This window comes from Onychomys torridus, chromosome 2, assembly GCF_903995425.1.
Source record: "Onychomys torridus chromosome 2, mOncTor1.1, whole genome shotgun sequence".
Taxonomy (NCBI): Eukaryota; Metazoa; Chordata; class Mammalia; order Rodentia; family Cricetidae; genus Onychomys; species Onychomys torridus.
The window spans coordinates 129,291,847-129,315,011 of record NC_050444.1 but is presented as its reverse complement, the minus strand read 5'-3'; the positions used below and the strand labels follow the sequence as shown (position 1 = coordinate 129,315,011).

The 23,165-nt window shown below is 47.2% G+C and overlaps 1 protein-coding gene and 1 long non-coding RNA gene across 2 annotated transcripts in view; one reads left to right on the top strand and one right to left on the bottom strand.

Moving 5' to 3' along the window:
- Nucleotides 1-23,165, bottom strand: part of Trabd2b (TraB domain containing 2B) — a 202,299-nt gene that overhangs the window by 69,377 nt on the left and 109,757 nt on the right. The window lies entirely within an intron of this gene.
- Nucleotides 1-23,165, top strand: part of LOC118577215 — a 74,608-nt gene that overhangs the window by 9,867 nt on the left and 41,576 nt on the right. The window contains exon 2 of the long non-coding RNA XR_004944181.1: nucleotides 9,409-9,509. This is a non-coding gene — a long non-coding RNA (uncharacterized LOC118577215). The remainder of the gene's footprint in view (nucleotides 1-9,408; nucleotides 9,510-23,165) is intronic.

The window sequence follows — 23,165 nt, the reverse complement described above, 5'->3', positions numbered from 1 at the left end:
CCTATTGACAAAAAGGCTGGCTACTGTGAATACTTAAAAACCCTGTACAGAGAGGTTTGACTTGGTGTGACATTTGGTTCCCTTTCCAAGCTTTTCTGTGTGAAGGCTCATGTGGACTATGAATACTGGCAGAGAACTCTGGAATGCAAGGCAAAGGCTGCCCATGGCTTCAGGCCACTCATCTGGCCATCTTAGACTTTGCTCAGGGACTACACTGTTGAGAGCCATGCCTAGCACATGGACTCCACCCTAGCCTGCCTCACCGTCCACCTTGCTTTTCTTCCTCTGCCAGGTCCTCCCCTCCTAGAGCTAGATCCTTCTGTCTCTCAGCACCAGATCCTGTGGAACATTTCCACGGTTTGGTGCTCCATACTCCAGGAGAGAAAAGTGTTTTCTATGACAGGAGAAGCATACAGCCAAAATTAAGGGAGTTCCCACGGTGGCCTCATGCTGCCTGTGCAACTGTGTCGAAGTGGCTCCCCCCTCTGAGCTTTGTTTTCCTCCTCTGCAGTGTTTACAAAATCGTTAATCAGGGTGATTCATCCAAACGAACATGCCTCACTCACTTTGAAACTATTTCGGAGTCTAGAGAAATGTCAGTGAATGAAATCAACTTTACCACACTCAGGTACCATTTTAATGGAGGAATCGGGGCCAGCAAGTCAATATTCTACATGCCGAGAACCTCTGTGGAGAAACACCAAGGGAGATGGAGGTTCAGGGTGTATGTGTTTGGGGTGTGTGTGCTGTTTTAGTCAAGTGGGCAGGGAAGCCTTTACTGAGACGAAAGTAATAGAGGGAGAGAGATAGCAACCACGAAGTTATCTAAAGAATGCTCTAGACAGAGCACGGCAAGCCCATGTGAAGGACAGCAAGCGGACAGAGGAGCTGTGCACAGTGAAGAGGCTAGGAAAGGGGGCATACGGTGAGGGCAGAGTGGTAGCAATGTGGGGACTGATTAAGGTCCTGATTATCATGTGGACTCGGGGGCTATTTGGAGGACATAGGTTTTTCCTTGGGCAAGAAGGAAGCTCTTCGAGGCATTTTAGCTACAGGTAATACGATCTGATTGGCATTGTATTGTGCTATTGTCATTATTATCACTGCTGGTATCTTTCAGTGGCTGGATTTGAACCAGGGCCTCAGTGAGAAGCAAGGGCTCCACCACTGAGCTACATATGCCATTGCATTATAAAAGCCTCTCCGCCTGTCTTTTGGAGGACAGATATAAATGGCAAGAGTAGAAGCTGAAAGCGCAGGCTGCTGCAGTGATCCCAGGGGCGGGGCGGGGGCTTTGGACTGGGGAGCTGGTGGGAGAGAATGTGAGCTGCGGATGCTCTGGGTAACACCTGGAAAGTACAGCCAATAGGATTTGCTGACAAACTGGAAATACGGTGCCAGGAAGGGAGGAGCTGAGGGTGAATCTGGCTGTGTTGTGCTAGTGACTGTGGGAGGAGGCCCACTTCCTGATACAGAGACTGTGGGTGAAGCAGCGTGGGGGTAGTCGGGGGCTTGTCAGAAGCTCAACTTGGGATGTACTCTTTTGGAAGTGCCTGCGGGAAAAGCAGGTGGAGGTGATGATGAGGCCGCTAGAGGCAAAGTCTTGTGTCTAGGAAGGAAGGCCAAGATGGAGATGGGAACTGAGACGATGACTCTGAAGGTAAACAAAGGCAGAGGAGAGAAGAGGTTTGAGGAGATGGCTCTGATGCATTAGCATTTAGAGATCAGGGACAGAGGGGAAACCTGACAACTCAGGCAAAGGCCACTGGCTGTATGACACCTCCACAGGGAAAGGTAGCAGGGGGGTACATGGAACCTGGGAGGAGAGGGGACAGAGCCCAGTGTCGGTTGTCTTTCTCATGATGCCAACTCCGAGTGGCTCTGTTTGGAAACGGAGAGGCATGGCCGAAGGACCTCTCTATGGGGCTCCCATCTTGGTTCTGATCTGGGGCCCTTGTAGAATTTGCCTTCCTTCCTAATTCCTAGACTGTCCTTGAGCCCCACAAGAAAAGGTGGAGCTCGGAAGCAGGTCACTTCACCCAAATGCGCTACGTTTGCTTAGAGTTTGGGCACAGCAACCAGTTAATTACCCAAGTAAATCATGCCACCGTCCCCTGAAGCTCCCATGTAATAACACCACACTGACCACATTTTTAAGAGTGATATAAGCCCATGAGTATGAGCCAAAAGGTTTTACAGGTCACCCTTTGAATGGGTCTCTTTCTCTGGGAGCCCACAAGAGCCATGTGTGTCCATGTTCTTGGGGCCTCCTTCTTAGACAAGGTCCAGAGGACTTGAGACCAGTCCAGAGCTGGCTGGTGGCCCTGCTATGAAGCCTATCTTTTCTGTGTCATTTGGTTGTGTTATTTCAGAGCCTTGTGCCTATTGCCCTGACACCATTCCGTCCTTCTGCTCAATCTGTATCACTTCAACCACCTTCTATTGGGCCATTCTCTGAGATGAGTGAGCTCTTGCCTTTTGCTGTGCCCAGATGTGACTTCATCTGGAATTTAGGAGAGTCTACTGGATGTTCAAGCATAAGAGTTCAACAGACAAGATGGGGGCAAGAGAATTCTAGGCAAGGGAGGTACACGAGCAGCCCAGGGATTGGCTGCATTCTCTACTGGGACTGTCACAGGAGTCCCGATGTTTTGACTAAGATTCTCAGAACCTCTGACCCTCAGGTTATCTGAATGTAAGAATGGAAGCTCTGTACAGGAAGAAGTGTACCTGGGCAGATCTTCTCTGGAGGGTAGTATCTTCTCAGACGGGAGGGGAGGTAGGCTAGGATTTTTATCTGACACAGACATCTGCTCAGAACCTTTGTCCCCATTCATCAATCTCTAGATACGGTTCAGGTGTGTGTTGGTGAGCAGCCTTGCCTGACTGGGTCCCAAGGACTCATCTACCCCGAAACAAAGCTCAACTTCAACTTGACCTGGCAGAAAGAGTAGCAGGTCCTTTAGCATGGTGGTAAACTGAAGGCCAGTTAGGACCCCCTGTTAGCAGCTAAGACTCAGGTCTAACCACACATGCCACACACCCCCCCCCCCCCCAACCCATAGTTTCTTCCTCTTTGATACCAGGATAATAATGGCTACAGTAGTGAGCACCTCTTCTTGCTCTCATTAAAGTGTCTGGCATTGGCTTAAGTGCTTTACAGGGCAGATGACTGCTAAACCTCAAAACACACTATGACAACAGTCTGCTAGTCTCCTGTTGTGTTTCCTGAGACACAGTTCAGAGAGGAAAGGTAATTTGTTCATGGTTACCCAGCTACTAACCCATGATGTTGGGAGAAGGAGCAGGGAACTTTCATCCAGAGCTTGTTATTGGCAGTGGGGCTAGTAATAAACATGCCATCCTTCCTCCAGCTTGTGTAGCAGATATTAGTGAATGTTTAAGGTCTGCCTTTTGGCCCGAGAGCATGTAACAAGAGGTGATGTGGTTTAAAAACTGTTATTTCTGGGCAGTGGAAGATATGTTTTTAGAATGCAAGTAATTAACTCCTAATATGTTTTATCCCCATTAAACTGTGAATTTCTTAAGGGATATGAATATGTTAGCTAGTGAAATGCCCACAGCAATGCCTGACGCATGATAGGTGCTCAGTAAATGCCTAGTGAACGAACTAGCTTTATTCTGAACTTACATAGTGGGTCTCTTCTCTCCCGAGTCCTCTGTGACCTGGGAAGGTCAGAAGGGGGCTGTGATCTTATAAGGATGTCTGAGTATGTGACCAGTCCTAAGCTTATGTCTGGCTCTCAGGCAGTACTTTAACAGCTGCTGTGCAAAGATTCCTAAAACCTCTCAGCGAAGGAGCTTAGCAGGGGTGGGCAGTCCACAGCTAAGATGCGGTTAATGCATCCAGCATGCTTCTCTCCATTAATTAGAAAACTTTATTACAGGAAAGCTGAAGTGGCTTTTTTTTTCCAAGGGAAATGCACTAACTTCTGAGAAGTGGAAAAGAGGGGTGCCAAGAGCTGCCCATGGCCACCCCCCTCTTCCTCCAGGCTGGTTCATGTGGGCCCCACTGCCCAGTGAGTGTATCTGCCATGTGGGCTCAGCAACAAGAGCAGCACATGCAGGAACAGTGAGCACCCTTCTAGGAGTCAGAAAGCTCCAGTTCTGGGATGTGATTATTCTGGGCTTTCTTCCTCACCCACCAAAGGTGCTGATAGCCACCCTCTCTCTGAGTACCTGGTAGAGGCAGGGAGACAGTGAGGTGCATGGACTATGGGGGCTGGGTCTCAGGAATGCTTGGTCAATCCTTGCATGGGCCCAGTGGATCCTGCAGACTGAATGTCTGGGACTCGGTGGTGTCTTACAATTCAAACCCTGCTGAGCCACCAAGTGGACAATAGGTGATATCTAAATGGGACCCCAGCGCCGAAGCATGCTGGGGATGATTCACATGCTTTAAGACATTCTGTCTTTGCCTCATTTGGGCCAGGTTAAGTTAAAGTATGTGTGTGCATGTGTGTGTGTGTGTGTGTGTGTGTGTGTGTGTGTGTGTGTGTGTGTGTGTGTTTCTATACATATAGAAACAACCGAAAGTGCCCTTTGACCCTTGGCTTACTAACTGCCTCATGGGCATTGATCCTGGGGAAAAAGGAGTGTTTGGATCAAAGGATGAAGAGTAGCAGATTTATGAGTGTGAATGAGCTCCTCCCAGAGATTTTTGCCCCTGTCCCCTCTCCAGCTACCCATCTGGACAGGCACTGGCCTTGGGAAGGGCGAATGGGAGAGAGAATAAAGGCTTTTCCTGGAAACAATTCTCCCTCAGAAGTGTGTGTGTATGTGTGTGTGTGTGTGTGTGTGTGTGTGTGTGTGTGTGTGTGTGTCCTTTGGAGACGGCCCTGCACTCAGGTCATCTATGTCTATTCCCAAGGTGCCATCAAGGGCTGAACAGGACACTGGAGAATGTTTAAAACGATCTCCCTGACCAAGCAGGTAGACTTCATTCTCTGTGATATGCAATGCAAGCTTATTCCACCCCCAGAATTTATTGCCTGTGTTCTCATGAACCTGCATTCATGTATCTAACCCCTCTGGGTGTCGGGTTATAATTTGACTACCTTTATGTTCCCAGTATCAGCACAGTGCCTGACATGGGATGAAATGCCTGACACAAAGGACAGAGTTGAAAGGAAAGAACTCATGACACAGTTACACAGATTGACTCAACAAGTGCTGTCCCACAGGACAGATGGGAAAACTGAAGCCCCCAAGTGATGAAGTTCAAGGTGGCTGCAGAAGGCAGCACATGTGTGTGTACATAGCGGCTCTACCACATTGTTCTTGGCTTCAGAAGAATCCCCCAGACCCTGGCCCACTTTAATCCACTCAACTAGGCCGTGTGAAGCCGAGTCAGGAGGGAAATTGTCCACATTACAAAAATCATACGAAAGAAATTATGGATGGAAAAATCATTACCTTATAAATTGGCTGAGCTGTTCAGAACTTGTAGGAAACAGGGCATATAAAATTCACATGGCACGTTGGAGCTTTGATAGCTCCTCATTACAGCTCTCAGACTCCAGTCAAAAATGTCCTCATCTAGAGAGGGCTAATTTTACTTTATTAATGACACGGGGTGGGGCTGAAGCCATAAATTTGGCTACCTGAGCTACCAAGCCTGCAGCTTGGGACAGAGCTTTGTGGAGATACCATCTCTCATGATTGCACTGCCCACACTATTCTCTGCTGCTCCCAACAGAAAGAGAAGGTGGCCTTCTGCCCTGGGCCCTGGCCTTCAGACCACAAAACACAGTTGGGGGACAGGAGTTCTTTGCTCTGATAAGGGGTAGACTGATTTGTTCAGCAATTTGGCTTAATAAGAAGCATGGCACTGAGAAGAAATGGGGTCCACAAAGTGGTGTCCTCAGTTTTAGGTGGGATTCTTAATTATTCCACTCCCATCTCTCCAAGTCTACATGTAACCAGGGTCAGAGATTGTGCTGCACTGTGTAGACATGGACCCCATCCTAGGCCCACAGGGGATTTGGGGTTATAATGTCATAGTCCTAACAGAGCCCAGCCCTAACCCCTGAAGACAACTTCCGCTTCCCACCTCTGTGATGGATGTCATCAGCACACACACCTCTTTTAGACTATTTTTTCCTTGCCCCTGGAAGAAACGAGGATGCCAAGGGCCTAGAAGCATTCCATGAATGCTGGGATAGAGATCTGGAAGAGCAGAAAAGCAAGTCAAGGTCACTTTACCCTCAAGCTAGTGGGATTTCCTAGCTGCCCTCCCTCCCTCCCATGTACAGCAGTGCTGGTGAGTCATGGCTGCCAAGGTCCAAGGCCATATCCCTAAAAATCCTGGCTCTTGCCGACAATGGGCCCTCGTGAAAAGTGGAGGGTCTGTCTGTCTTCTCAGACAGTCACATGCCCCTCAGTCTCTCCCCTACAGAAATATCACTACAGCCTTCATCAATTTTTTAATGCAGTCATATAACCTATGGAAAGTGTCATGTGTGCTGCCTAATATGAGCTTTACACCAGTCCTGATTACAGAAAACCACTGAGAACCAAAGCTATTAAGTGGATATTATAGGTTGGCCTGTGTCCTCTCATCCTAGCTTATGATGTCGTTTTTTTGTTTTTGTTTTTTGACATGGAATGTTCTCCTGGTAACTCTAATATGAGGTCCTTAGGGTGGCTCCTAATCCAACCTGACTGTCATCTTTATGAAAGGAGATTGGGACACATAGACTCCAGGAGTGTGTACAGCAGGACCACAATGTGAAGAGACAAGAGGATTGCTGTCTGTGATTCAAGGAGAGAGGCCTTAGAGGAAACCAGCTCCACTAGCCCCTGGACTTTGGAGTCCACCTCTAGGAAATAAGTTCCAACTGATAATGCCGTCCAGTCTGTGGTACCTTGCTATAGCAGTTCCAGCAGAATAAAACACCACTTTATCCAAGCTGCCAGATGAGACTTGAACCTGAGTCTTTTGCTTCCCACTCCAGACTTCTTCCCCCACTGACTAGTGGGCATGTCTCAAAGGCCCTAACAGCCAGGAGCCACACTGCAGATTTCCATTCGGCACCCGACACTGTGAGTCTTTGCTGGTGTTCCACTGAAGGGTCTGAATGGCTAGCTCTGCAGCAGAGGAGGGGAGGCCAAGCTGGCCCCCGAGGAAGCTTGGCTCCTAGCGCCTTTGTTACAGCTGTGGTCAGCACTTGGCCTTACACAACTGTGTTCTTGCTCAGTTCCCCACTCCTTGCAGCCAAAAGTAAAATCCCCTGATGTGATATTTGGCTCAAACCAGGGGTTCATAGGCTTATTCCTTCCAGAATAAGCTTCTGGCCCGGCCAGTACTGGCCCACAGACTCACAGGAGAATTGCAAAACCCAAGGCATTTACTCAGGGCAAATTCCCTTGCCTAGAGTCTTTGAGCTACTTGTTTATGTAGAAGAAATTCTACTTCCCACCCTCAGCTGGGAGGTGACTGGACTGCAGACAATGGTGTCACTGGAACACAGCATAGAAGGTGTGACTTCTGGGAGTCTTCCATAGGTCACAAGTCCCCAGAGGGTGCTATAAACTTCCTGAAAGAGGTAACTCAGCCCTCTTTGTCCAAGCCGGGAGCAAAGGTCTGGACACCACAGAGTGACAGTTGACAGAGGACTTTCTCATGCTCAGTTCTGTCTCAGGAGGGAGTAGGCTATTCTTAACAGTGCTAAGCTTATCAGCAAGGGCGGTATTTTAGCTACTGCTGGAAGCTGAGGAAAGACTCCAGCATCACATAATATGGCAGCTTGACCAAAGTGACCTCAAGGGACCTCTTTAAGCCTTGAAAGAGCAGAAGTCTATGAATCCAGATTCTCTGCTTTAATGAACATTCATTTGCCAAAGTGCCTATTTAGGCCTGTGTTGAGGATGTGCATGCACACCAAACACACACACACACACACACACACACACACACACACACACACACACACACGTGGGTAAGGGCTCATGTACAGTGAACAGATAGGGCCTCAGGCTGTTCCAGCCATATCCACATCTCCCCATTCTGAAATGTTCCTGGTGACTTCCAGCTGCAGTGCATTTTTTTTTTTTTTTCCTTTTTGCTGAAAGTTCTCTGGCCTGCAGTCCCATTCTGCACAACACAGGCTGAGGAATGCATGCTCCCCTCTGGACCACCCAGGACAGAAAGTGGAGGATGGCCACCCGGCTTCCCTGCTTCCCTGATGGACAGGTTGTGGGCACGTTCTTGAAGCCATTTCTAACATGGAGCAGGCTGAGCTTTCCCCAGAAGACACTATTGCTAAGGCTCTTAAAGAGAGGAGGAGAGTTCTCAGACAGACCAGGGCACCTCCTCAGAGGACAGTGTGGGTTAGACTGAGCCCTCCCAGGCTGGTGCAGAAGACAGAAGAGAGAGGAACCAGTGTGATCTCATCAAACCAGAGCGAGGCTGCATGCCACCCGCAGATCCATCCTTTCTGACACCCAAGCATTTCTTTTCCTTTTCCTGCCTCGGCGCTTACACTTGTGGTCCACATCCATCCAAGTCTCAGCTCAGCTCCCTTCCCCACTTTGGGAAGTCTCCCCTGGCCTGCATCATATATACACTTGTTCCTTTTTCCTATCCCATGCCCACCCTCACTCTAGCTCTTGAGAACTGAAGTAGCCTGTCAGCCCCTCAAATACAATGAATATATACATGACCAAAATGGGTACCTAGCCCCTTAAATAAAGGCCTCTGGGGCCTAAGGAGACTCCAGGAATGCCTTAAACCTGCAGAGGGTAGGGTCAGAGGTAGAGACAGAGTGGATGTGGGTCCTCATGGATGGGGAGACACCTGGAGAGAGGAAGATTTGTTAAGCTCAGCCAGGAACTGAGAATTTTGGAGTTTTATTTTTTCCCTACTACTGAGGATTGAACCTAGGGCCCTGAGCTCTCTACCACTTGGGCTGAATTTGTACTTGAGATAAAACAATGTCAGGTGTTTTTCTGGAGTTGGAGGCTCCTGTTGAAGGCCTTTGTCATATGCTTAGGTAAATGGTACCTGTTGTTCCCAATGACAATGGGAACATCAATCCCAACTTCCTAGGGCGATTGTATGACTCCATGAGACAAACGGCAGGTTCAATCCACCATGGACTGAAAAACCAGCATCTATACTGACTATAGACAGGCTTTTTTCCTTGTCAAAATTCTTTAAATAACACAGTATATTAACAATTTACATAGCATTTACATTGTATTACATAGTCTAGGTAATCTATAGGTAGTTTATAAGTATTCAGGAAGATGTGTGTGGGTTATATGCAAATACTGTGCCATTTTTATTAGCAGGACTTTATGTCCTGGAACCTGTTCCTGCAGATAGACACCAAGGAGTGACTATATCAGACATGAAGACATCTCTCTACTTGTCTCACTCTCCAGAAACTTCCACTTTACCCTCGGAGGCAGGAACTATTGAGGAAGCCGAGGACTGGAGAAGTCAAGGGAAAAGCCTGGGGCCATTCTGTTACCATGTGGCAGAGGTAAGACTTAAACCATGGCTATTTGGTTCTATAATCTATGCTCTCAATCAATGTGACTAGCATAGTGGCCCCTGAAAAGTGTCTTAGAAATGACAAAAGGAAAAACAGAAGGCAGTACAGGCAACTGCTGGGGACACTATTGGGTCACCTCAGAGCTCTGTGCTCACTGCTCATCTTGGGAGGCTAAACACAAAGACAGAAACTGCCCACAGGATAACCCCTAATCCAAATACCTAAGAAACCTTGATGAGTCTCAGGAATGACATCTGGACCCAGATGAGGCTGAGAGGCATCAGGGCAGAGCTGCTGCAGCTTACAACCCGAGGGGATCTTGCCCCAAGGAACTGTATGTACATAAGGACTCTAAGGCAGCCTTTGTTGGTGTCTTGGAGCTGAGGAATTCCAGGCCAAAGTAATCTAACGGAGCATGAAGGGAATTGAGTTTCGGCCTCCCCACCTCCCGACCCACTGTGGGATTCATTTTCATGATTCCTTTTGAATGGTGTGAGCCTGTTCTGAAAGCTGAAAACGGGTCCCATGTGTCCACACAGCGCCAAGAATCCTGGCCTTTCCCGAAGTTCAGTAGGGCCACCCCTTCCGGTCATGTCTGGCTAGAGCCCCCTGGGAACTGCTGCTCTCTTGCAGCACCAGTGGACCTACACAGCCACTGTGATTGTCCCAGTGTCCTCTGTGCTTTGTCACTCCTGTTGTGTTCACAGCATTGATTACAAACTCTGTGACTTTGTCTAGGAGGTGCAGGCACAATTATCTCTAGTCTGCAGGTGATGGGCTAGGATGGGGGTGATGCTCTGATGAGAATATCTGCCCGACCTTGTCCTGGCACATTGAATGTATTTACACATATGTCTGCCCCAAAGCTACGCTTTCCAGTGAGCTTTACTTGGTAACCCTCAAAATGAATGACGGTGACTAACACCTCTTTGAAAGACCTGTTCAAGTCTCAAGTTCTCTTTGATATTAAATTTCACCTCTATGGCTTCCCAAAGCAGCCAGAGGTGGCAAGGCAGGTAAAGGGGAAGGGTAGGGGAGACTAGAAACAGGCTTAACAGAGAAAAAGCCTTTCTTAATGAATGCTAGCTAAGCAGAGTGGCTACTGTGCCAATATCCTGAACAGGGACTTGGTTGTGGCTGGGGCTGAGGGCCACTCCCTGGAGACTGGTCACACTGGGGAATGTCAAGCTTGGGAGGATGAGCAAACACATGCTCCTGGACATCCACATTCCTCAGCTTGCAGCCTGGGGCCCAAACCCACCAATGGGCCCCGGCATTGTCCAGCAGTGGCCTGAGCTGGCCAAAGGGCAGGATCAATATTTACAGGTACATATTGGGTCCCCCTCCAAGCAGCATCTGTGTTTGGACAGGCCTGCTTCCCACTGCCCTGCATCTCTTTCCAGAGGGATGCTAGGTGTAGCAGGTCTCCACAGGGCGGCTGCCACTGGGCTTTGAGTCCGAGAGAGATAACTCAGATGAGATTTCATAGTATCTGACCCTTAACTTTACACTCATCTCAGAACCAGGAAGGTCATGAAAGGAAGAACTTAAAAGCTTCTCTGGAAGCCAAGCTCCTGGTCTACACAGTGATGTATTGGCTGGATGCTCTGGGAGCCATCATCTAATTCTTCTTCTCTCCTTCTAAATCTCACCATCCACCCATCCATCCACCTACCCACCCACCCCCTAACAGTTAATTAACTAGCCCTGCAGGACAGCTCTGTTTCCCCTCTCGCCCTCCCAAAGACCAAGTCCTCGTTGCATGGCCAACTGCGACAACCTCCTATCTGGGTTCTCTCATTCTTGCTTTGCTTCTTCTTCAGCTTGAGTGGATTTTCTCCATGTCTTTCCCTGTTTAATCCCTGAAGGGCTTCCACTGCCTGTAAGGACCTCAAATGGCTTGCAAAGACCATAACTGTTTCTTTCCCTCTCTGGTCTCATGTTAGCATCTAAACATTTCATAGGATATGACAACTATAAACAGGGCTTTGAAGGTCACAAAGACACATACAGATTACAATGGTACCACTTGCTGGCTGTGTTATTTTGGGCAAGTCAAATGAAGGTGGGCTCTTGAGCATGAAAGGAAAAGAGATGTATCCTTAGCACAATACCTATTGTCTATAGAATTAGAAACAGTCAGGGGACAACCTGGAAGATGGAGATGGGCTACTGAAGAGTATGCAACATCCCCCCCCCCCCCCCCCCCCCCCCCGAGACAGGGTTTCTCTGTGTAGTTTTGCGCCTTTCCTGGAACTCCCTCTGTAGTCCAGCCTGGCCTCAAACTCACAGATATCTGCCTGCCTCTGCCTCCTGAGTGCTGGGATTAAAAGCATGTGCTACCACTGCCTGGCCCCCAACATGTTCTTAATTTGTGTGTGTGTGTGTGTGTGTGTGTGTGTGTGTGTGTGTGCTCATAGTAGTCATAACAATGCACAGAGGTCAGAGGAGGACACCAGGTGTCCTGCTCAGTCACTGTCCTCCTTATTCTCTTGAGCAGAGTCTGTCACTGACTGCAGCTTGGCTGGCAGCCAGCAAGCCCCAGCATCCTTTTGCATCCATCCCCCACAGCTCTGGAGTTAGAGGCACAAATAGCACAGCCAGGCCTGGGTTGTTCCAGGGTGCTGGGGATTGGAACTCAGGTCCTCATGCTTGTGCAAGTGCTCTTGCCTACTGGGCCACCTCTTGGGCCCCTCAGGAGACCTTCTTATACCCTCTTCTTTCCTCTTCTCTTATGTCACTGACAGAATGGGAGATGACCTAGGACATCCTTGCTTTGAAGTTTCATAATCCAGATACAAATGATTAGAGATGTTTTCCCAATATGCTGTCTCAAGGCTATGGTCAGGTTGCCTAGCAAGCGCAAGGCCTGGGTTCGATCCTCAGCTCCAAAAAAAAAAAAAAAAGAAAAAAAAAAGAAAAAAAAGAAATGTTTTCCCAAGTCAGAGAAACCGAGTCACTTTGCTAACTGCCTGGAGTGAGTCTTGTTCTTCTACAGCTTGGTAGTGAGCATCCCAAGTATACTCATAGTAAAGTGTAGGGCCTTGCAAATAGCTTAGCAAGAAATAGTGATGCTGACAAACTACCCTGAGAAGCGATGTCACAGTTGCATTTTGCAGGCAGGATGAGTGCCGCTCAGGTAGGTCTTCTCAGGCCACAGGTTGCTGGTGAGAGGCAGAATTTATCCCAGTTGACGTATGTCTTCTTGTCTGGTGCTTGAACTCATTATATTTGACTTAAGACAGCTTAAGTAAATAACTCATTATAGACTATTTAAGGCAGCTCAGCACAATGGGGAGAAGTAGGGGACAGAGGGTCATGTATGCCAGAGTCCAAAGCTCAGACCATCCACGGAACAGCTGTGGGGTCCTAGGCAAGTGGTTTGCCCTCTCTGAACCTGTTTCCTCAGTTGTAAAATGGGGATAATGAGCCTTGGGATGATGGAAAGGTTAATCATGGTAAGATTCAGTAGATTTCCTTGAATGGTTCATGTGGGTTTTCAGTCAGTCTGTTTTCATTTTGTCTTAAATGAAGCACTTCAAGGCCAGTGATAGAGGCCCTGTATAGGGCACATAAAGTCCTGGGTTCAATCCCTAGCACCAGGCAGGGCGGGAAAGGAAGAAAAGACAATGTTTCCAATAGACATAAAGGAAGAAAAAACTACCTAACAAATATACAGTCACCAGAGAGCCTTCGCCACTCAGATCTTCCACTGTTTAATTCACGTCCTACCTCTTCAAAGAAATGCCATGGGTAGAGTCAGAAGTCCATGGCTCCTCCTGGACCCCATGTACTCCTTTTCCTCCCTGGGGATCATTGCCTTTGAGGTTGGGCTGTGTCCTTTCTATCTACTAAAGACTTTGACTACTTGCACCTGACCTACAATCTAGCTTCAAATTTGCAGAAGTTGATGACTGTAGATGTCTTATGCTCTGCATAGATTGTCACCCAAAGCTCGAGGGGCCAAGTCACGTACCATCCACTCAAACTACTCTCTACTACTGCACTGAATGACTACAGGACTCATCTGTTTATCTGCTGTTGCAGACTGGATGCTGTGCCTCCCTAACCCCCAAGCCCTAACCTCCAGTGTGATGGTATTTAGAAACGAGACCTCAGAGAGCACACTTCCTTTCTCTACCACACGAAGATGCAGAAGGAAGATGGCCACTTGTAGACCAGAGAGCTAGCTGATCCTCCCTGGAGCCTAATCATGCTTTCAGAACTGTGATGAACAAATGTTAGTTGTCCCCATTCTACAGTATTGTTGAGGACACTTCCACACAAGCATTGATTGACCCAGCCTCCTCCAGTTCCTGTTAGTGTTTTTTAATCCTGTGCTACCATGAAGTGGCATGGGGGAAGATGCCATTTCTGCCTCCAAGGCAGACAAGCCCCTGTCCACATGTGTGGCTGGACCTAGTCTGAGGCCTTCCATGCTGTTCAGCCTGGGCACACAGCCTGGTGATGGTCCAATGTTTCTCTGGCTGTGTACAGGGCTATGGCATTCTCAGCATGGGGTGGGAGGACAGTTCGGGAGGGCTCTGGTCAGTTTTTAGTAGGGATCCTTTTCTACCCTCTGTAGTCTGCTGTGGTTTTCATAGACCCACTGTGGGCATGACGCTCAGCACACAGTAGGTACTTAGGAAACTTAGTAAGTAAATATAGAAGGTGTTGGTGAGAAGGGGGTGAACCCTAAAAGGATTGGGTGGGTGCAGGCAGCCAGTTCTGGGATGTAAAGGAAGTTTGGATTCGGCAGACTGTCTCCTTCTACCTGGGGAAGCTGGGTCTTGGTGCTTGGTCTTAGGCCCAGTACAGCCCACCCCCACGCCCTGGCTCCACACTGTCCACACATAGCCTCTCATTTTTCAAGAACAGAGTCTGGGCTGAATTCCTTGCTCACCACCTATGGTAAAGGAGATTTATTACTCCCACAAGCTCTTTTCATCCTCCCCCTGCCCAGAGACGGATGGATTTTATCTTGATAAATGATGAGGCCAGGTCTCATGGGCAGAGAACAGAGTGGGTGTGAGGCCAGCACTGAGGAGGAAAGCTCAGAGTGCCAGGATTTCTGGCCACTGATTGCAGGACAGGCTGCCACTCTCCATTCCTCTATGTCTGGAAAACTTGGCTGAACCAGGTTTTGTGGCAATTCCTGGCAAGTTCCCATAGGTGGGTACCTGATGGCCACAGCTGGCTAGGGAACTGTCACAGTACTGCCTTCCTTCCTAACCCTTGCTGCTCCAGTTCATGAGTCTGCTGGGAGATGACCATGTAGCCAGGCCAGCTGTAACCTCTGCTCAGCTTTGCCTTTGATCCTGACCATCACGGTGGTGCTTTTGCATTCAAAGTCAGCAGCCTCAGATGATGCAACCTCCCTAGCAGCCTTTGGAAGGGCCCCTAATTAGCACCCATTAGATGCTAGGAGCCTTCCTCCCTCCAGTCTCACAGCATGTTGTCAGGGTGTTCATCACCCTAGCCTGCTAGACACTCAGGCACAATGAGCCATATCCAGGCCATAGTTACTGCTCTGGCCTTGCCAGAAGGTGTGCCCAGCCAGTAAACTCTTAGTTATCTGTGTGCAAGACCACTGACCCCAACTGGGAGAAGCCTCCCTGAGTCAAGAGTGATAAAGGAGTGGAGGGATGAACAAACTCCTGGGGATCTGAGCAGTCTCATCCTTTGAACATCACTGTGACATGTGGTGAGTGTTTAATGAGCAGCAACTACCATAACTATTTCCTAGACACTGCCCTTTACCTTATATCTCATGGAAAGCCCGGTGGTCTCCATTGCACCCTGTTGAATGCTTGGATGAAGAGGGGAAGGCTCATCAAGGGGACACAAGACCCAGAGTTTGTGATCCAGCATTCAAAGAGGATACATCAGCTGGAAGCCCTGGGCCTCGTGGTGCTTCTTGCTGAGCTGTGATGGGGAGAGAATGCAAACATTTTGTTCAGAAGCCTGGCAGGCAGGCATCCTGGAAGACGTGATGTTGCAGACACCTTGGGGAAGGGTCCCAGGCTGCAGGGCAGGTGTAGATAGGTGGATATCTAGGCCTAGAAAAAAGATTTTTTCCCCCTGGGCATGGGGACTGGGGTGGCTCTATTTGCTTGACCAAAGCCAAATGTAGCCATGGTTCCCAGTTTCCAACTGCATGTGTATCTGGGTGCTCACTCACGTACTGGCCTTAATCCACTGGGAAGCAAGCAGTACAGGCAGCAATCTGGAGCTCTAATTGGTGGTCAGGGAGCAAAGGGGCTCCTCTTGGGGAGTCTCTCATTTTCCCAGATACAAAGATGTCCCTTCTGAGACTGGCATGGTGTTTTATGGCAGAAGACGCAGTTCTGTGGGCCTGGCCCCAGTGTGTCTCCCATCTTCCTTTTTCTTTCTCCTGGGTTCGTGTTCTCTACTGTGGCCTAGCCTTTCCACCTGGTCCTCCTATTGCCAATGCTATTGTCCTGGTGGGTGCTCAGGCCAGTCATTCTCTGGCTGGGAAATGGAGGGAATGAACTTTAGGTATGCTTTCATTTTTGACCCATAAAGCTCTGATTATAGTCTTCCTGAGATGGCCCCTTTCTGGCCTCACTCCAGGATTGGTAGGGTTTGCATGCTCCAGCAGACACAGGACAGAGCCAGGTAGAACCCTGCCTTAGCTATTGATCAGCTGGGGTCATATCCCTCTGGCAGAGTGATTCTACTCATCAGTTTCCACCTGCCCAGGGTGGATTCATCTGACAAGGCTCCACCCATCTGTCCCATGAGGTGAGGTCCTCAGCACCTTCAGTACTGGCACCTCCGCTGGTGTTGATCTGATCCCTCTGGATGCTTTGTAGTTAACCAACCCTCAGATATTCATGAGCTCATTCCGCCCTCACCACAATCTACCTAGTCCTATTGATGGGTGTAAAATGAAGCTCAGAGGTGAGGTGTTCTGCCTGGGGTCACCCACGCTTCATGCAGTGGACTCAGAACCTGCTTGATTAGATTGCATGATCTGTAGGACACAGGTAGCTGCCAGGCTGTGATGGTGGTAGGGTAGGCAAGTGGTGCTTGACAACCCAAAGCTTTCATTCTCTCTCCTGGAGAGACCAAGGCTGGTCACTCAGAATGGACTGAAGTCACTACTTCCTCTTCTCTAGTCTTGCTGTTTTGGTGCCTTAAAACCATGGTAATAATTTCCAAGCATTTATCTTATGTTTACTTGCTTCAAGAAGCGTCTTCCTCCTTCAAGCCTGTATGATTGTGTACAGGTGCAGCTGGTACTGTGACTGCAGTGAGCTGGCTCCCTGATGAGTACCTCCTCATTCAGGGCTGACACCTGGAAAATACACCTTATAGACTATCTAGTGGCTTGACACTTCTGGGAAATGGTCCTAAGTGCCAAATCTGACAAATGACACAGAGATCAGGGTAGGTTCTGGATCTCTGAATGAGAGCAGATGACTTGCTTTTTCCCTCTGGGATCCAGTGTTTTGTTATTAACATCAGTCTTGGTGTTTGTGTCTCACAACCCTCCTCTGAAGGAGATGGGACCTGATCTGGTTTAAATGATTTCAATGATCCCTTCTGGCTTTAAATATTTGATTATTTGTAGCAATGTATTGTAACCTGGGGGTTGTTTTGCTACTTCTCATTCTTGGGAGAAATTCAACAGTGTCCATGAGACATTACTGGTTGTCATAAATTGGAGGTTTGCTCCTGATCTCTAGTAGTTAGAGGCCAGTTAGAGGTGTTGTAAAACATCCTACAGTGCACAAAATGCCCCTCTTCCCCAAATAACCAGTAACTAGGGCTAAAGTGTTAGTATCAGAAATGAAGGGGGAAGATATGCTACTGGCCTCACAAACATTAAAAGGATAATGATAGAATCCAATGAATAACCACTTGCCCCCAAATTTGATAACCTAGATAAAATGACCCAGTTTCTTGACAGACACAGCCTGCCAAATTTCAGACAAGAAGAAAGAGACAATTTAAAGTGGACAACTAATTGCTAACTTTCCAAAAGGGAAAGTGCCAGGTAATTCAGCAGGTTTTCCAGTGAATTCCACCAAATATTCCAAGAATAAGTGAACACCAATTCACCAACGTCTTTCCAAACTTAGAAGCAGAGGGAGTATTTTCCAACTCACTGTGAGGTTATCTCTTTAGTACACAGACCAAGGCATTATAAAACCAATATCACACATGAACACAGATACAGAAATCATCAGCAAAACATTTGCAAGTTAAATTCAACAGTGTATACAAAAATTATACACCACAGCCAAGTGGAATTTATTTCAGGTATATAAGCCTGATTTTGTCATCCCCCATCCTTAAGAGATATCAGCAATGCCTGAGAAGCATTAAAGTTTTTAAATAGCATTTATTTGTGTATTTATTTGTTGACTGATTGATTGACTGTGCAGAGTGGTGCACATGCTGCATCATATTTGTGGAGATCAGAGGACAATTTCTGGGACTCCGTCCTTTCCTTCCACCATTTGAATCTCAGGGACTGAACTCAGTCCTTGCAGCAAGTGAGCCATCTCCTGGGCCCTCTGAAGGCACTTTTGATTGTTACAAGTAGAAGGAGACAGTTTATTAAAAACACTTAATGTAAGTCAATTTATCAATAATCCAAAAACCAATAAGACAGATGCAGAAAGTATTTGACAGAAATCTATAATCATAAAAAAAAATCAGCAAAGGAAAAGAACAGGACATCCTTAGGTTCATGAAGAATATCCACAGAAGGTTTACAGCTAACATCAGACTTAATGATAAAACAAAACAAAACAAATTTGAGGTTTTTATCTGTGTGGTGGTGGCGGCGGTACACGCCTTTAAGCCCAGCATTCAGGAATAGAGGCAGGTGGATCTCTGTGAGTTTGAGGCCAGCTTAGTCTGCAGAGCAAGATCCAGGACAGGCACCAAAACTACACAGAGAAACCTTGTCTTGAAACCCAAAAAAACAAAAAACAAAACAATACAAAAAAACCCAAAAAACAAAATCGAACAAACAAGTAAAGCTTTCGACTAAACTTAGGCACAGGGCCAGTATGCTCTCTCTCTCCACTTCCAAGACAATGTGAGAAGTCCTAGACAGTGTGATTCAAGTAGGTAAAAGATGCGCCAACTGGAAAGTAAGAAATACACCCATCTCCATTCACAGGTGACATGATGATCGCTCAGAAAATCTGAAGCAATTGCCAACCCCCAAAAAAAGACAAATGCAAGCCAAAGAAAACACAATACAGCACACCAAAACAAAACAAAAACCATTTTAAAGCCAACAGCAATGATTTCAAATTTGTAGGCTAGAACATTAATAGAAAAAGCCAGTTGTTTTCTTATGTACCAGCAATGGATGGGTAGAATTAGAAATTAAAAACAAATAGTAGGTACATAAACATCAAAATTATATACTTAGGTATGCATCTAGCAAAATATTATGTATATATGTAGAGGCCTCCAAAACTATTATAAAAGAAGAAAAAACAAATGCAATTGGAAAGATATCCCATGTTCATGGATAGAAAGATTCAGCACTGTCGATATATTAGTTCTTTCCAAACCGACCTTTAGACTTAATGAAACGTTAGCTAAAATCCCAGCAAGAAAAATTTCTAATGTCAACAACCTGACTCTGAAGTTCATATAAAGAGGCAAAAGATTTGTACTAGTGAACACAAAATTGAAAGAATGATGCCACCCAACTTCAAGACTTATGATAAAAGTATATTATGATAAAGACAATGTATATTGGTGAAAGAACAGGCAGATCAAATAGGACAGAATAGAGAGCCTATACACAGACTCAAAAAGCACAGCGGGACTTCGTCAAGTGCCCTTGGACAAAAGAGCAAAAGCAATTCAAAAGAGCCAAGATGTGGCAGGTGGTGGTAGACTAATTGGACACGCATGTGCGATAAAATTGAAGATAGACCCAAATATTTATCTTCCATAAAATTTAACTCAAAATGGCTCATAGACCTCAATGTAATACAAAAACTTTAAAAGGCCTAGAAGAAACCATAGGAAAAGCTCCTCTTTGGGTCTGTATTAAGAGAATGAAAGGCAAGCCCCAGCCTGCGAAGATGAATTGGAGAAGACACATCTGATAAAGAATTGTTATCTAAAACACACACAGAACTCTTAAAGTTCAACAGTGAAATAAGCAAATAATTTAATTAAAATGTGCCAATGGCTGTAACTAAGAGACATCTTATTAAAGAGTTACAGACTTCACATTTGCAATAAAAGATGTTGTACAATGGCCTTGTGCCATCAAATGGCAACGAGATAGGCACTCACAGTTATCAAAAGACCAAAACCCAGCGTACTGACAACACCACAGGCTGGGGAGGATTACATTCACTACTGGTGGGATGGAAAACAAAACAAAAGCAACCCACTTCAGCTACTTTGGAAGCCATTGGGTGGTTTCTTAAAAAAAAAAAAAAAAAAAGGGAATGCCATATGATCTATCAACCACATCACTTGATGTGCACCCAGAAGAACTGCAGCAATACAGAAGCCTGCACATGTGTCTAAATTGTGATCATTTTTAAAAACTTTATTTTACGTGCATACGTGTTTGGCTTGCATGTCTGTGCACCATGTGCATGCCTGGTGCCCATGAAGGCCAGAAGAAGGCAATGGATCCCCTGGAACTGGAGCTACAGACAGTTGTGAGCTGCCACGTGGGTGTACCTACATGGGACTGGCACTCAGCGTTTACTGGTAGCTGTCACTGGCCTCCAGGGCCACCCTCTCCTCTCCTTGCCCCACCCACCTGGGTGTTTACATCACTCACTGTGGGCTGGGCCTGAGGAGAGCTTGTGTAAATTGGAGGCTGAGGTTTTCCCTTTCCTCCCTCTCTCCTGTCCTCCTCTTTGGCTGGTTTGCCAGCAGGATCAGGACTTACTCCCCTCAACCCCAAAAAGCCTCTTTGGAGTTGTTGCCCCTGTCTAATCATTACTGTCCTGTCCTGGCCACGTGTCACTGCCCCCAACTGTGGGTCTCTCTCCTCTCCTACAGTTAGGTCACCCCTGCATATCCCTTTGGTCACTTTGTAACACAGTCCCCATCCTTGCCCAGGAGGCTTGTGTCTGAAGGATGGAGCCAGGTCTCTGCAGTTTGGGCTCTGACCTTCCTCGTCTAGCTTTGAGGGCCATGCACTGAGACACCTTCAATACAGCCACACTGTACATCCCAGGCCCCAGCTTTAAATGCTGAGGCCTTCCACACCTCCTGCTGTGTGCGCAGACAGTACCTTCTGTGGGAGCACTCATTGTCTCTCACAGCAGGTTCGTGATCTTTTCATGGCCCCAGATTTCAGTGTTAGTGTCAGGACTCTGTAGCCATCCATGCTGCAACCTGGGTCACGGTGACAATTCTGTGTTGTGGTGGACTTGGGACGTGAGCTGGTGAGGACTGACTGGCACTACATCATGTGTGTATGCCCCATGACAATCTAGAACATGGACCTGAGCAGACTTCAAGTACCAGCATGGAACAAAAAGGCCCAGGCTTTACTGCACAATCAAGCACCTCTGTTCCTCTGTTTCTTTTGATCCTCCCATGGTCATACAAGGGGCCATCCGCACAGAAACTACAGCAATGGAAAGAGCCAGGAATCCTTCCCAGAGAACAGAACTGAGGCTGAGGCCAACGAGAAGTCCCAGATGGTGGGAATACCTGCTTCTAAGCATGACAATTTGGGTTTGGTACTTAGAACCCACATAGAAGGAAGGAAAGAACTGTGTCACAGACTGGCCTCCAACCTTCACCTATCTAAGAAGTAAGGTTTTCTTTTCATATCAAAACAGCCCTTCACAGAGTCCCCAGGAGGCCTATGCAGGCACATACGCTAGCATTACGGAGCTACTGGCAGAGATATTCAGCAGAGTTCCTACTCTGAGCGAGCAGAGACACGTCATTCCAGTACTTCGTATAGTGATTTGGAAAGTAGGCATTTTGTGTCTGTTTCCCATATAAAAAAACAGAGGCACAGGCAAGGGTTGTACCCTGAGTGACATGGCAAATGAAGCTGGAGTTCTGAGAAAACTTTCCTTCCCAGATTGTTGTTGTGGCCTCACAAGTCTGCCAGATCCATAGCAGAGGGTATTAAGGACTTGTCCCAAGTGGCCCTTGCCTGAGAAGGGTAAGCTACTGCAAGAGGAATGTGTTTGTACATCTGTATGGAGTGCCTGTCTTCTCCTTATCCCAATGATCTTGGTAATGACTGAGGCTCAGATAGCTCAACAGCCCCTAAATTTCTCCTTCCATACTTGATAGCCCCTTGGGACTCTGCCCTGGGTGTGCCAAGTTCCTGTTGCTCTCTAACCTGGGCAGACCACTCAAGCTGGATCCTTGGCCTTGGTCTCTTCTGCTCTAAGATTGGAGCTGGGGAATTTTCCAGGGAGCTTGGTGAGGTCTTCAGGAAGACCTGAGTATTGGAAGACAGGGGATTGCTGAGGTCCCCCTAGAACTGGATACAAGGTTTGGCAATCTGTTCCTGGTCTTAAGGAGCACTCTCCTCATGTGCCAGCATCCATTTCTGTCCTCAGATTCGTACTTGGGCCCAGGCCTTTTCTGTGGGCAGCCATACCTTTGACCCCAAGATGAGACTAGCAAGCTGGGAGTGGGAGGTGAGGCTAGCGTCCTCCTTGCTGATGGATTCCCAATCCAACAAACCCTGATTTTGTGGACTCCTTTTTCTACAAGCTGACTTCCTGTGCACAGAGCTGTGTAACTGAACTTCCACACAGATTCTGTGATGCCAGCCCGCCTGCTGATGTACTTTCCATTTACCTGGCCAGCTAACACTCTGGACAAAGCTTCACTGAAGACTTAATACCTAAAATTTTGTTTCATATTTGATAGTTCATATAATGCAAAAGAATAAACCTTCACTGCATGGGTAGTAGTTACTCCCAAAGGTCAAGGAAATAGGGATATGAAACTTACAACTCAGTGGCTGTCTACCTCCAGTTCCTGTCATTTATAAAGTAAGATATAAAGTAAGAGTCCACATCCACTGTATGTTCTCTCTCTCTCTCTCTCTCTCTCTCTCTCTCTCTCTCTCCTTCCATTCCTCCTTTTTCTTTCTACATTGCCCAGGCTAGCCTCAAACTCTAGATTTTCCAGCCTCAGTGCTGGACTTACAGCGTGTGTCCCTATACCTAACTGGATACACTGGTTCCTAATGTTCTCCCAGTCCAGTATTCTGGACAAATGTCACTTCCTTTGAATAGTGGTAGTAATTCAGTCCAGACTACTGCCCTGAGTCGAACACAAACTGGTGGGAGATGTTACTATGCACACAGGGATTTGGACTCAGTCAGGCCTGGATTCATTACTTAGTTACAGTTACCAGCGCAGGTTTCTTCATCCTCTGGGTTTGGGTATTGTTCTGTAAGGGCATTGAAGATTGATTTAAGCATGAAATACTGACTGAACTTGGGGAGTCTATCATAGCATGTGCATAATTATTAGGACAGCTATTATTCATCACAAAGGTGAAAGAACTCATCTACATTGACCTGCACTCTGCCCTGAGTGCAAGCAGAAGCTGAGACCTGTCTATTTGGTGGCTTCCAGACTGATAGGATATCTGTCTTGACATACAAATCGCAGGAGCAACTGGGACTG